At 39.5% G+C, this 13,656-nt stretch overlaps 1 protein-coding gene across 8 annotated transcripts in view; it reads left to right on the forward strand.

Moving 5' to 3' along the window:
• Positions 1–13,656, forward strand: part of KIAA1217 (KIAA1217 ortholog) — a 232,667-nt gene that overhangs the window by 12,613 nt on the left and 206,398 nt on the right. The window contains exon 1 of one of the 8 annotated variants that reach the window (XM_032237943.1): positions 6,535–6,733. The exons of the other annotated variants lie outside the window; for them this stretch is intronic. The gene's annotated coding sequence lies outside the window, so the exon portion shown is untranslated. Of the gene's footprint in view, positions 1–6,534; positions 6,734–13,656 lie in introns of those variants that run through there. 8 annotated transcript variants of the gene reach the window in all.

Below are 13,656 nucleotides of genomic sequence, written 5' to 3' on the forward strand. Positions count from 1 at the left end.
TTGCTCTCAAAAGTTCTGATTTCTGTGTAATTTCTGGAAACACTTTCTGCTGCTTTTGTCTTTCTTTTCTTCTTAACAGTTTCCAAGCCTCAGATTTTTCCACTGATATTTTATTGATTGTGCTTGCTGTTTGTGTAATGAACTACAGTATATTCAGAGATACTGCAGGGTGGTAACTGAAGATAATTTAGATTTTTTTTTTCTTAGATTAGATATTTCCCGAGTCATGTAAATATTTAGCTTCAACATAGAAGATATTTGCAAGCTAAGCTTTGAACAGATATCTGTAGGAACACTCTTTGAATTATTTAACTCCAAACCCAGGGTTTTACAGAAGGAATGCAGTAAATTGTATCTGTTGTTTATTTTTTTTTGTTAGATTGCCATATTTGCTAATTTATTAAAACTGCAGAGCTTTTCAGGAATTATGTTTCACCATTGTAAGTGGAGCTCATTTCTGAATAGATCTGTATGTATTAGTTTGAAATAATATATCCAGCTTGTTTCTTGTACTCATAATGAGGTTGAAATTGTATACTTAATGAATTTGTAAATTTTAGAGCAGCGTAGTTCCGCGGAAGACAAGGAAATCAACCTTAACACTTGCCCTTTGATTATATTATATATTATCCCAATCTATAATAGATAAATTAATTTGCAATGTTTGTGTATTGGGGATTACAGAAATGTGTCCAAAAAGCTATGGGAAAAAGACAATCCATGAGTTTCTGCCTTTAAGGTAAAGGTGTCCCCATAGAGTTTACTCTGCTAGTTGAAGCTGACTTTAGGGTCTGGTGCTCATCTCCTTTTCTGAAACCAAACAGCCAGCATTGTCCAGAGATGTTTCCATGGTCATGTGACTGGCACATGACAACTCAGAGCATACGGTGAAACATGGAATGCTGTTACCTTCCCACAGGAGCCTTCAGCTTTCCCAGGTAGTTCAGATCGGAAATACGACCAGATAAGCTCATTCTACTTTATTGTAAGACTGCCTTAGCAGAATCATGAGGAAAGTATAAATCTCCTGCCATATTTTTTAATAGCCTGATAAGGTTAGCGGGAGGAACTTTCTGAGTTTCTTTCTCTGCCTGTTATGGAGCTATAGGCTAAGACCCTTCTTATCTGATTGTTCCCTAGGCAACATCTGTCCTCTCCTCCTCCTCTCTCTTGCCCTTCCCTCATCTCTCAAATTCATCCCCACATACAATTATATCAGCCCCATATAGAATGTGTTACAGAAATCTAGACAGGAGATGAATAGGGTGTGAGTGACTGAGCATAGGGCCTCCTGTTTTAGGAATGAGCACAATAAACATAGAAGCCAACGCTATGCAAATACCTTCCCAGCACAATTGTCATCTGGTCATCTAGCAGGAGTCATGAATCCAAAAGGACTTCCAGAAAGTGCACTGGATCTGTCTGCCATAAGACTACCCTATCCATAACTAGAGGTAGTAAATTCCAGATGCCTCCAAACAAAAGCTACTCAGTCTTAGCCAGGGTTGAGCTGAAACCTGTTGTTTACCACCCATCCACAGCCTTGAAGCATTGAGACAGGAGATGAAAAGCATTGATTACTTCATAAAAAGTGGAAATCTAGAGCTGGGTAGCATCAGCATATTAATAATACCTCAGCTCATGGTTATGAATGACCTCGGTGTTAATCAGGAGCAGAGAAAATATTGAACCCTATGGCACTCCATAGTGCGGGCACTAAGGGTGGAACAACATCAATCAGAACATCAAAAGGGAAAAGGAGAACCAGCACGATACAGAGCTAACTATCATAACCAGTCCGGAAAAATACTATGGTCAATGGTACTGAAGGCTGCTGTGAAGCCAAGTAGAGCAAGGATGGATACACTTAAAAGTGCAACCGATGAGGTTTCGGTCCCTTGTTGAGGCCTGAAACCCAACTGAAAGGTTTCTAGATAATTGATTTTGTTCAGGATCCTTTGAAGCTGTTGCATGACTACCTTCTTGACAACCTTTCCTAAAATGAAAAAGGTTGGATACTGAATAAAAATTGCCCAGGATGATTTTGTCTAGGAGTGGCTTCCTGAGGATGCAGGGGGATTCTGGGAGTTGAAATCCACACATCTCGACATTGTGGAACACTGATCTAACCTAATAACACAGCTGTTTCTGCATTTATGCTACTCTGAGCAAATAGAATTCCAACAGGCCCCTTTTTGGGTTGTTTGCTCTTGTAGTTTTACCACCAGCACTCTGAATATTGTCAGAGGGCTAAAAGCCACTACTTAATATTCTAGCATTGTTTCAGAGAGAGACATTTTGAGTGGCATTGTGGGAAACTGAAGTGTTAGGTAGAATCAGCTGGCTAGTGATGTTCTGAATATTTTCTGGGTGGGTTAAAGTAGGTGGGCAGAAAAGCATAAGTTGGGGGCTGTGCCCATGTGCTACAACCAGAAGATACACATCTAGAGCAAAGGTGGGTTCCTTCTGGTTCAGCCGAATAGGTAGTAACTTGGTTGGCCACGCCCCTGAACCGGTTCTATCAGCAGTGCCATAGGCAGCGCCATCTTGTTTTTGCTTCTGCGCATGTGCAGAAGCAATTTTTTACTACTATGCAGGTGTGCATAGTGTGCATTAATAGAGAGAGAGAGCATGAAGCGTCCCTGAGTGAACCGGAAATACCGTGTTTACCTGAAAATACGACAGGGTCTTATATTTTTTTGACCCATGAAATATGGCCTTGGGCTTATTAAAGGGGAGGGCTTATTGTTTTTGGGTTGCCGGGTGGCTGCTCCCTTGTAAGCGGGCTCCCGAAGAGCCGGGCACAGCCTCAGGGTCGAATGGCTGTGTCGCACTGTCGCAGCAGCAACACAGCAGCCATGAGGTGTCCACGCTCATGAGCAGCCGCCTGGCAACACCTCTTTCCAGCTAGGCATAGCACCGCTGACTGATCTAGCAGTTCCCGGAAGGCACCAAGCAACGCGAGCACCTGTTCACCGCCCTCTGCCTCCCATGGTTCGGCACCTTTGGAATGCCCCTAAATGGGGCTCTGCATGGCTGGAGAGGAAGGTTGTGCGAGCAGCTTTTCCGCTCCCCGCTTGTCCGACTCGCAGGCTCACAATGCCCTTGGCTAATTCTACAGTACCTGCAGAGCCAGGGCATCTCTGCAGCTGGCTCCGCCCGCCGCTTGGGGGTTTTTTGGCTTTCAAAGCACGGAGGATGGATGCCGCTCTGGGAGTATGCTCTATGGTTGTGGGCTGCAGAGCGTACAACCATAGAGCATACTCCCAGAGCGGCATCCATTCACCTTTGCAGCTTCCAAAGCACGGAGGTAGGATACCGCTCTGGGAGTAAGTTCTATGGTTGTACGCTACCATAGAGCGTACTTCCAGAGCGGCATCCATTCTCTGTGCTTTGAAAGCTGCAAAAAAAAAAAAAAAAAAAAAACCCAAGCAGCAGGCAGCACCAGCAGTGGAGATGCCCTGGCTCTGCAGATACTGTAAAATTAGCCAAGGGCATTGTGAGCCTGCGAGTCGCACGAGCAGGGAGCGGAAAAGCCACTCGCACAACCTCCCTCTCCAGCCGTGCAGAGCCCCATTCACTCACCTAGGGGCATTCCGAAGGCACCAATCCACGGGAGGTGGAGGGCGGTGAACAGGCGTTTGCGTTGCTTGGTGCCTTCCGGGTACTGCTAGATTGGTCAGTGGTGCTGTGCCTGACTGGAAAGGGAGGTTGCTGATCGGCCGCTCACGAACGTGGCCACCTCATGGCTGCTATGTTGCTGCTGCAACAGCGCAAAACAGCCACTTGACCCTGAGGCTGTGCCTGGCTCTTCAGGAGCCCGCTCGCAAGGGAGCAGCTGCCTGGCAACCCCCCCTCTTCACCTGGGCACAGCGCTGCTGATCGACCTAGTGGTACCCTGAAAGCACCAATCAACATGTGTACCTTTGCCCCCCACCTCATTCCCGCAGCTTGGTGCTTTCAGGATACTGCTAGGTCAGCAAGCGGTGCTCTTCCTGGCCGGAGGAGGGGATTATCTAGAGGGCTTATTTTCAGGGGTGGGCTTATATTTTTGCCCATGTGAAAAATGTGGCAAGGCTTTAGTTTCAGGAGAGGTCGTATTTTCAGGGAAACACCGTAACAGAAGCCAGAACACATCCCTGATCTAGAGTAGTTGGTCTTGGGCAATTAAGTCTGGTTCAGAAGCAAAAAGTAAAGTTGAAAAAGGTGTTTGTATGTCTAGTATTTGTCTATTTCTGTAAATAAGTATGACTATAATGGAGCCTGCCCTTTATGTTTGTATGACACGGTGGTTGTAAATTGAGTTAATCATGTAACTGACCCATTTTTACAAAAAAAAATTGAGGCAGTCATTAAGCAAACAGAGTGGTTATAAAGTGAACCAATGAGTTGCTATGGATGTGGCTTTGCTAAAAATTGGAATTAAGTGCCATAAAAGTGATCTTAGAACATTGCAATATCAGAATCCGTATTTATTTTAAAACTGCAACTGGTTTGTGGTTTAGAAATAGCGGCTTAAAATAAAACAGATCATGAATACATTATGAATAAAACATTCAATAACATCAGTACCTATACCGTGTGAGCCTGCCCCTCCTCTCTCCTCCATGCCTGCAGGAATATATATCAGTAAAAAAAGTCCTCTGTTCTAGAAATAGCTACTCAAACTGAGTATTTGTCCAATAATAAAAGGTATAGCAAATGAATTGGAAGTTTGGAAATGAACTCTGCAGAAAGTCAAATCTCTAGTTGATAATCAGTAATGAGTGCCAAGCTTTGTTTTGTGTGTGTGTGTTTTGTAACATGATAGTCCTGGTGATTCATTTCAATGCTTTAGCCATCTTATGTTTGTCTCTTTTGTAGGGGTTCATTCATCAAGGAGCTTGTTCAGGAAACCACCTTTTTTCCCTCTGAATAATCTATGGGGACACAATCACATTCATTGTAGTTTTTCTGGGAAGTAGCCAGGTACAATGACAGTAAGGAGTTATGTTTGTCAATTTTCCTTTCATGATAATAAGATACCTCCTCTTCTCCTCCTCCTAACAGGATTTTTAAAAAATGGGAGTGGATACTGTAACAGAGCTTCACTAGAGAAAGCATACACACCTAAGTCATTTCAAAGTTTTAAAACTGAATTTAAATTTCCTCCGTTTCAGTATGTCTTGGGGATGGTGGGACAGCTACTTTTGGAAAATATACTTCATAGGTCCCCTTTATTTCCCATTGTTTTTTTTTCTGGTTTTAAACTTTTTAATAGTTTTTTTTTAGCGGGAGTATCTATGGAAAGAATTGTTTTCTAAACACTGACCTCTACACAATACTGTACTAGGACTTAAGAAATATACTAATGAGTATGGCTCTTATTTATTAATCAAATGTATATAGTCTCCTATCTCACCGACTCTGAGTGATACATAACAAATGAATAAAACTATATGTAAAAACAACAAAGCAAAAAAAATATAGTCACTTTTATTAAAAACAGTGATACAAACCCTAGAGTAAGAATAACAAACTCAGCATTAGAACCATTTAAACAAGTCTCAAAATGGCCTCCTTCACAAGTTTCAAAAATATCTCCTGCACACTTCTACAGATATTTCTAGAAAGGATAGTAGAAAGTATCACAATTCCACAGACAGTGCTGTGACCCGGATGAGGAAAAAGACATTTTGCTCACCTGCCCACAAAAGTCTGACTTGATCAAAGTGCATGTATGATTCCAGTTGTATGTATACCCCAAAAGAAGAGACAGAAAAAGAAAAAAGTGGAATTCTATTAAAATGTTCTGGACGATTTAGAAAGGCAACTCCAGCAGATGATGGCAAATTTCCCCTTTTGTAGGAACAATGTTTCCCACACTAAAGTCCATGAGAGTAAGCTTTTAACAGGTGAGCACATCACCAAAAAAGATATAAAAATCATTGTTGAAGCCAGGAGGAAGTCGGAGTGAAACTGTGCTAGGAAGAGCTCATAGCAAGAGGCTGGCTTTCTAAATAAAATGGAGAGAGCAAGCTTCCAAGCAAAACCTGCTTGACAGGTTGTACTACTTAGAGAGAATTATTGGTTCCTTAAAGAAAAAAGAACAATAATTGCAAAAGGAAACAATGAACCCACTGAAGGTATATTATTAAAACTCAGTGAAATCCTGCTCATGGGCATAACCATTTTGGGGTGTGGATACCCCTTTAGAATATCTGCATTCTGCATCATTGGAAAGGGAAGGAAGACAACTGATGTATTGCTACAACTTGTTTTTCAAAGCACTATATTGCTGCAGTAACTTATTTTTGCCTTTTATAAAAATCTCTTCTGTTTTTAATTCTGAGTGAACTTCTGGAAGTTTGTGTGCCAAGAAGCAGATGGTTAAACATTGACTCAAGACAAATAGCTAAATTGTATCCTGTGGTCTGAATCTGACAGGTTACTTTGCTGTATGGGCAGGTGGGGTTAAAGTAACCATGGAGATGGGTGATATCATACTCGGAAAGCGTGTTAAGACAGCGAGTGTAACTTGTAGCTGTTCAAAGTCCCATAGGCTGGAGGAGGCTTTCATGCAAATGAGAAAGTTTGACTCACAAAAGGGGTTAAAGAAGTTGCAGTGGAGACATGGAAGATGTTTCACCTGCCTGTGTTGCAAAGAGATTTTGTTGTGAATTAAAGATTTTGGTGGCTGCAGGAAATGTTCTGGAACTAATCTCTTGGGCAGCCTTTGGAGTCCTCTAATTAGGTAAACAGAAGTTTCCTTTTTATCTGGCGGAGGCTATAATGTGGGATGAAGTTTACTTTGCTGCATTGTCTTCTGGAGAATAGACTTGAATTAATCTCCCGTATGTATTTCTCTCTTGTTTTTCTCTCTTGTTCTTTTCTCCTCCTTCACCTGCCCCACCCAAGTTTTGATTTAAATGATCAGCCAATATTCCGTGGGGTGGGAAATGCGGAAACAGTAGCTTGATATCAGTTGGGGAGGCATGCTAGAAATAGGAAAGTGTCATTACTTTTATTTCAGAAACTGTTCTGATCGGGTGCTTTGATTTCCATTGTTAAGCTCATTGTGAGTTCGTGAAGCCCTAATTTGTGGGTCAAACTTTTCTAATGTTCATTTATGGAAAGGTTTTCTGAAGAATCGCTTAAAAAACATCTCTCCTCTTTTGACAATACATTCCTATCAGAAGCCTGGAAGTTTTGCAATGGAAGAATATGATTCATTCATTCTTTTTGTCTGGCTAAAAGTTACTTGGCTAGCTAGAAAATGTTTCCTTGTTTTTTGTTGCTAACATTTTAGTCGTTGGAGGTCTGTTGCTGCTGTTACCATCAGATCATCAAAGGAAGTGGTTTAGTTTTCTTAAAATGAATAATAGGTGTGTTGGCACAAATCTTTGAAGAAAGAAAGGTCACCAGTTCAATTTAAAGGTCTTAGTAAGATAAAGACTGGACAGGATTGTTTAAAACACCTTTTATTCTCTTAGCAATCTGATGAAAATGGAAAGTTGCTAATAATTTTTTTTATCACTTTGCTTTCCTTACTAATACAAGCAGAAGGGAATTTCAGAGGCACGAAATGCTTATAAAATAAGTAGAAGCAAATGAAACTATATTTTGTCCACAACATTGTCAATTTAATTCACATGGCACTTGTGGATAAATTGCTAGTATTAGTTTACTAATGGTAATTTATAGGATTAATTCCAAGCCTGATTTTTCATTGTTTGTTTAAGAAAGGACTGATGCTTTATGTGTTTAATATTAAAATATGCCATGGTGAACGTGTCAAATAAATTGGGTGATTTGCATTAATTATGCTGATTGTGGTTGATGAAGTAGAAGAACGGAAGGAGATATGGAGCAACCAGAGTCAGTTCAAATAGTCCATGAATAAATTTATGGCTGGGAACCATATGTAGAAAATTGAACAATTGATTATAACAAAAATAGTATACTAAATCAATAAATATTTAACTATTAAATTGCCATCATGATAGAAATATGGTGGCAACAACAGTATATTTATATTGTACTAGTGTAGGATCAGTATATTTTGAGCTATTCAGATACAGGTTTTTGTCCCTAGATCACACATATTGTTTGTGCAGTGCTTTAGCATTCTAAAGCTAAAAGAAAATAGCAAACACTTTATTTATATGAGATTTATATGAGATAAGTAAGCCAGATGTATTCATGGGGAAGGACAGCTATTGGATCTTTGCAATAGAATAGAATAGAATAGAATAGAATTCTTTATTGGCCAAGCATGATTGGACACACAAGGAATTTGTCTTTGGTGCATGTGCTCTCATTGTACATAAAATGACAAGATACACTTGTCAAGAATCATAAGGCACAACACTTAATGATAGTCATTGTTACAAATAAGCAATCAAATCATACTAGGAAACAATCAATATAAATCGTAAGGATACAAGCGACAAAGTTACAGTCGTACAGTCATAAGTGGGAGGAGATGGGTGTTAGGAATGATGAGAAGATTAATTGTAATGTTTGTATTTATGCCAAAGCTCAATGAGATGGGAATGCTGAATTTGGAACATTGCCATAAATGATGCTATAAGGAGAACGCAGGTATTTCAAAATAACCATTGGAGCCACATTTTTTCTACTTAGGCCTTGCCCCTATCTGATACGGGAGCTGAAGTTCAGCATAATTCGATGGGACTGGGTTGGATGAGAATTGAATCAATTTTAAATTGAGTCTCAATTTTAAATTGAGTCTAGTTTATCACTGCTTTGAAATATAGAATGCTGAAAGTTTTTTTCTCTTTTTCTGTTGTTATTGTTTGGGGGTTGTGTTTATGAGATCTATAGACATTCAAAAGGAGGACCTCTGCTTCTCTTGTTCGAAAAACTTTGCCCTGCATGAGAGTCTATTTCTAACATTCCCCTTAGCTAGAGATCAGTTAAGTGGTTGCTTTGATGTGGGTGCTGCTTACCAAAGGCATTGAATTATTTTGAATAACCCCCTAGTATTTTTGTGTTTCTATAGAGGATGTAATATGATCAGGTTTCCACTCTTCGGTTTCTAAGTGCCTTTATTCATCCGCTTTCCATACCAGAGATTCTCAGCTATATTGATTTTCTGAAGACCAGTACTTTGCACTTTTTTCAGCAAAAATATGAAGCCATTGCAGCAGTTAATCTGAATACATAGAAGGCAGAGAATGGTTTCAGGTGCAAGAGAAGGACAGTGGATGTAAATTATTTGATTTGCCTGCATGCCAGTTGGATCAATAAAGTTGTTATCAGGGATCATGTTGAAGCAGAGATGGTATTCAGCAGGTTCTGACCAGTTCTGGAGAACCGGTAGCGGAAAGTTTGAGTAGTTCGAAGAACCAGTAAGTGGCCCTGTCCCCATATATTCTTTGCCTTCTGAGTCCCAGCTGATTGGGAGGGAATGGGGATTTTGCAGTAACCTTTTCCTGGAGTGGGGAGGGAATAGAGATTTTGCAGTATCCTTCCCCTGGAGTGGAGAGGGAATGGAGATTTTACAATATCCTTCCCCTGCCACGCCCACCAAGCCACACCCACAGATTCAAAAATTTTTGAATCCCACCACTGTGTTGAAAGGGTATTGGATCATCCCCACATGCTGTAATGAAATGTTTTTTTAAATTCAGCAATGTTGTGTTATGTGGATTCTAACACCCAGAATTTCAAGAGGATGCTTGCTGAACACTGGTTGGGGAATTTGGGAACTGAAGTCTCCACATCTGGCATTAAGAAACACTGTTTTAATGCACTTGCTCATCCCATTGAGTCTGGGGCTAATTTGTTCTGTAGTTATGCTGTATGTATGCCTAAAACAAGACTTTAAAAAAAATCCCAGTTTTGTGGAATTTTCACAGCAAAGACAAAGGCAAGTTCTGGAATGTTTTCAAAGAATGATTCTTTTGAATTGTTGATATGACCGACTTTGTAACTCTTATTCTTAAAAGCTTAAGTAAAGTTCTGAGACAGGACTACCTGAGATAGCATAGTGGAAATATTCATGTTTGAATGTAGAAAGTCCACTCTGCATATTGCATGAAGAATATATTATTTTTAATTCTGCGAACTGACTCAGCTGCATATGTTAGAACATGTAAGAGTCAGAAAAGAATATTGTCAAAAACAAATGGCATAAAGTAATAATTTTTTTCCTACTGAATTTTTATTTATAATAAACTAACATTTCAAAAATGAAAGCAAAAAATTCACCAATATGATAAAACCACTAAAAGGTAAAGATACTCAATATCTGTTTAAGTGAATTTCTGGTGATATCACTGTATCACCATCGTGACCCTTGCAATATTTAGATACGAAGGATGCTAACCCAGTTTTGGTTTGAGATGAAACCAAGTGATGAGTGATATTATGCCAAATGCTTGCAATTGCTCAGAATTTCAGCAGATGTCAACTTTTTCTTTGGTGAGCAATTACTGTGGGGTATAAGACAGTTCCTATGTCTGAAATTGACAGGCAGTGTTAAGGAAGTGAAAAGTCTTGCTAGCCACAAGAAATTCAGGGTTTTCTTTACACACAATCTAGTTGCCTACTGAAAAAATGGACTGCCTTATCTGCCTTTAAACTACTCGGCAAATAAAAGAAAGGAATCAGTAACTTCCTATGCTAGTGCAGCTCAATTCAATCCTGGTTACATTTTATACTAGAATTAGAAGTGTCTGTGGTGTTGGAAAAATGATAATTTAAAAGTGTAGTTTGAGATTGATTTTTTTTAAAAAACCCAGCAGCTTCCTGTTTTTCCATCCTTTTAAGGATATTAGGTAGATCAATAAGGATGTGAATGCACTTATTAAAGAGCTATTTGGCTATCAGAACAAGTTTTCCTAATAAATTGTAACCCCAGAAAATATGTGGCAGATCTATTCTAGGTCAACATGAACTTTGAGGGTATACTCAAGGCATCCCTAAGAAGGCAAGCCCAACTGGATTCTTTTAAAAATTCAAACACTTTGGAAGAAGAAAAAACTAGTATAAGCTCTCAAAATATTTAAAAATCTTGAATAAGTTTTAAAAATTGTAACACATTGAACAAAGAATGCCTGACATCCCAACATAGCAAAAGCTCAACAGATACAGACTTTAGAAGATATCTTCACTAGCTTAGTCATGATAGATCTTATTTAAGGCCATGTAAGCCTTAAGGACATTTTAATTTTAAGGACATTTGAAAAACATCTCCTCCAAAATTATCTGGGTAGCACCAGTAGAAAATAAGCTTGGATTGTGCTCATCTGAAATAAAAACAACCCTTCTACACTTGCTTTGATCTCAAAGATGCTGTACACAAGCCTATAATCTTTGTTAATAGCAACATTTAAAGGAAAAAGACCATAAATAAGATGTTTCTTGGAGTAGACAACCCCTCCTAAGTACTATAATCAGTTCTACACCTGCACAGTTGAAAGTAGAAGGTAAGCCTCTGCTCTTCCAGAAGCTCTCATGTATTTCTTTGGTGCAAGTTGGAATGTTACTGGATTTAAGCCGGGGCATTTCAGCAATGGATAGTGCATTTACATTGGAGGTTAGTAATATAAACAGTGTGAGGTGCAGCTTTGTAAGCATGAATGCACAAAAGCATTTGTAGTTTTGCATCTCTCCGAACAAAAGCAGACTAAGCGGGTCAGTTAGTTCTGACTGATTTTAATCTCCCAAATTTAAAACCCCTTTTCAGAAAACTGTTAGGAGAGTGCAAATAAACAAACTGGGTAAATCTCTTGCTGAAAAGGTTTTCTGTTTCATTTTTTTTGGTAGTGAATACACTTGCTGAAATAGCACAACAGAAAGAGGGAAGAAAATCCTGCTCTTATCGCCACTGAGTGCATTCTTGTTTTGTTCTGTATATCCTCCTGGCTCTTCCACTCCATCTGTTCTTCCTCATTAAATTGCACCAATTTAGCAAAATTCATGACAGTGAATTTTGGGTGTTGTACACCAAACATCAGGAACTGTCATACCCTTTGATGTGGTGGTAAGGTAGGAGTGGCTCTGTTTACTTGCACCCCATGAGAGACACAGTTTGCCATTTCTGTGTGGTCTGGCCTTTATTCATTCCTCTTCCCATGCAATTCAATTTCACAGCAGTCTGCAAAAAACCCCACACTTTCAGCTCTGTTTCGTTCTATCTAGGAGGTGTAATCAGCAGTGACTGTCCTCTACAGAACGCCAGGTCCTATGGCTTTAGGGAGCCTTCTCTTTGAAGGGCTGTATCTGGATATCTGTATCTGTATCTGGATATACTAAAAAGCAGAGACATTACCCTGCCAACAAAAGTGTGTATAGTCAAGGCTGTGGTTTTCCCAGTTGCAATGTATGGCTGTGAAAGTTGGACCATAAGAAAGGCTGAACGCCAAAGAATTGAGGCCTTTGAACTATGGTGCTAGAGAAGAATTCTGCGAGTCCCTTGGACTGCAAGGTAAACAAACTGGTCAGTCCTAGAGGAGATCACCCTGACTGCTCTTTAGAAGGCCAGATCCTGAAGATGAAACTCAAATACTTTGGCCACCTAATGAGAAGGAAGGACTCCCTGGAGAAGAGCCTAATGCTGGGAAAGATTGAGGTCAAAAGAAGAAAGGGACAACAGAGAATGAAGTGGCTGGATAGAGTCACCAAAGCAGTAGGTGTGAGCTTAAATGGACTCCAAGGGATGGTAGAGGAGACAGGAAGGCCTGGAGGAACGTTGTCCATGGGATTGCCATGGGTCGGACACGACTTTGCAACTAACAACAACAATCCTGGATATTGCTCTACTAAGGATGTCCAGGTCCAAGTTAACGATAAAGACACTCAAGACATCAGTGGCTGTTTTCTTTTCTATGGGAAATTCACTTGAAACTGCTTATCAATATTGATCCTCTGGATTGGTGTTGCTCAACGTTGGCATGTTTTAAGATGTGTGGACTGCAACTGCTAGAATTCTCCAACCAGCAATTTGGGGTGTTTTTTTTTTTAATTTATTCAATTTGCATGCTGTCCATCTCATATGGAGGCAACTCTAGGCATCTGTAAATCATTAAAGTTGAAGTCCACACATCTTAAACATGCCATGGTTGAGAAATACTGATTCTGAACCCAGAGATTACTGGAGTCAATTGTGCAAAGCATTTTCCATGTTGCTGTATTTCTATTGCAATTATTTAACTCCTCTCTCAATGTTCATCAGTGCATATAAAGGATCTTCTATAGATTTGACACAACTCTATTCTCTTTTGTCTCCTCAGGTTCAATATTTATAATTTATTTTTATTTTCAATTATATGTAATCTGCCATGACTTTCTCCCTTTCTCTTGTATTTCTCCTCCTACAACTTATATCTATGCAACACATAGATAGTTTGATACAGTAGGAAGCGAAAGAGATGCCATTGTGTCTTATCTTTTCTTTCATTGATATTCTTTTGAGTTTTTGTTAATTTAAATTCCCAGAAATAAGTATGAGATATGTGATATACAGGCTTTTGTGAGTTACATTACTGCATTTGGGATAGAAAGCATTCACAGACCATCTTTGTTATAAATATTTTTTGGCATAACAATAACTGTAGCATCACTGAACAAAAAGATTGCAACTTTTATGTGAGCTGGTGAAGATTATTTGTTGTTTTGTTCTCTCATATACTTGTGAACAGAGCCAAA

This window comes from Thamnophis elegans, chromosome Z (assembly GCF_009769535.1).
Source record: "Thamnophis elegans isolate rThaEle1 chromosome Z, rThaEle1.pri, whole genome shotgun sequence".
In the NCBI taxonomy this organism is placed as follows: domain Eukaryota; kingdom Metazoa; phylum Chordata; class Lepidosauria; order Squamata; family Colubridae; genus Thamnophis; species Thamnophis elegans.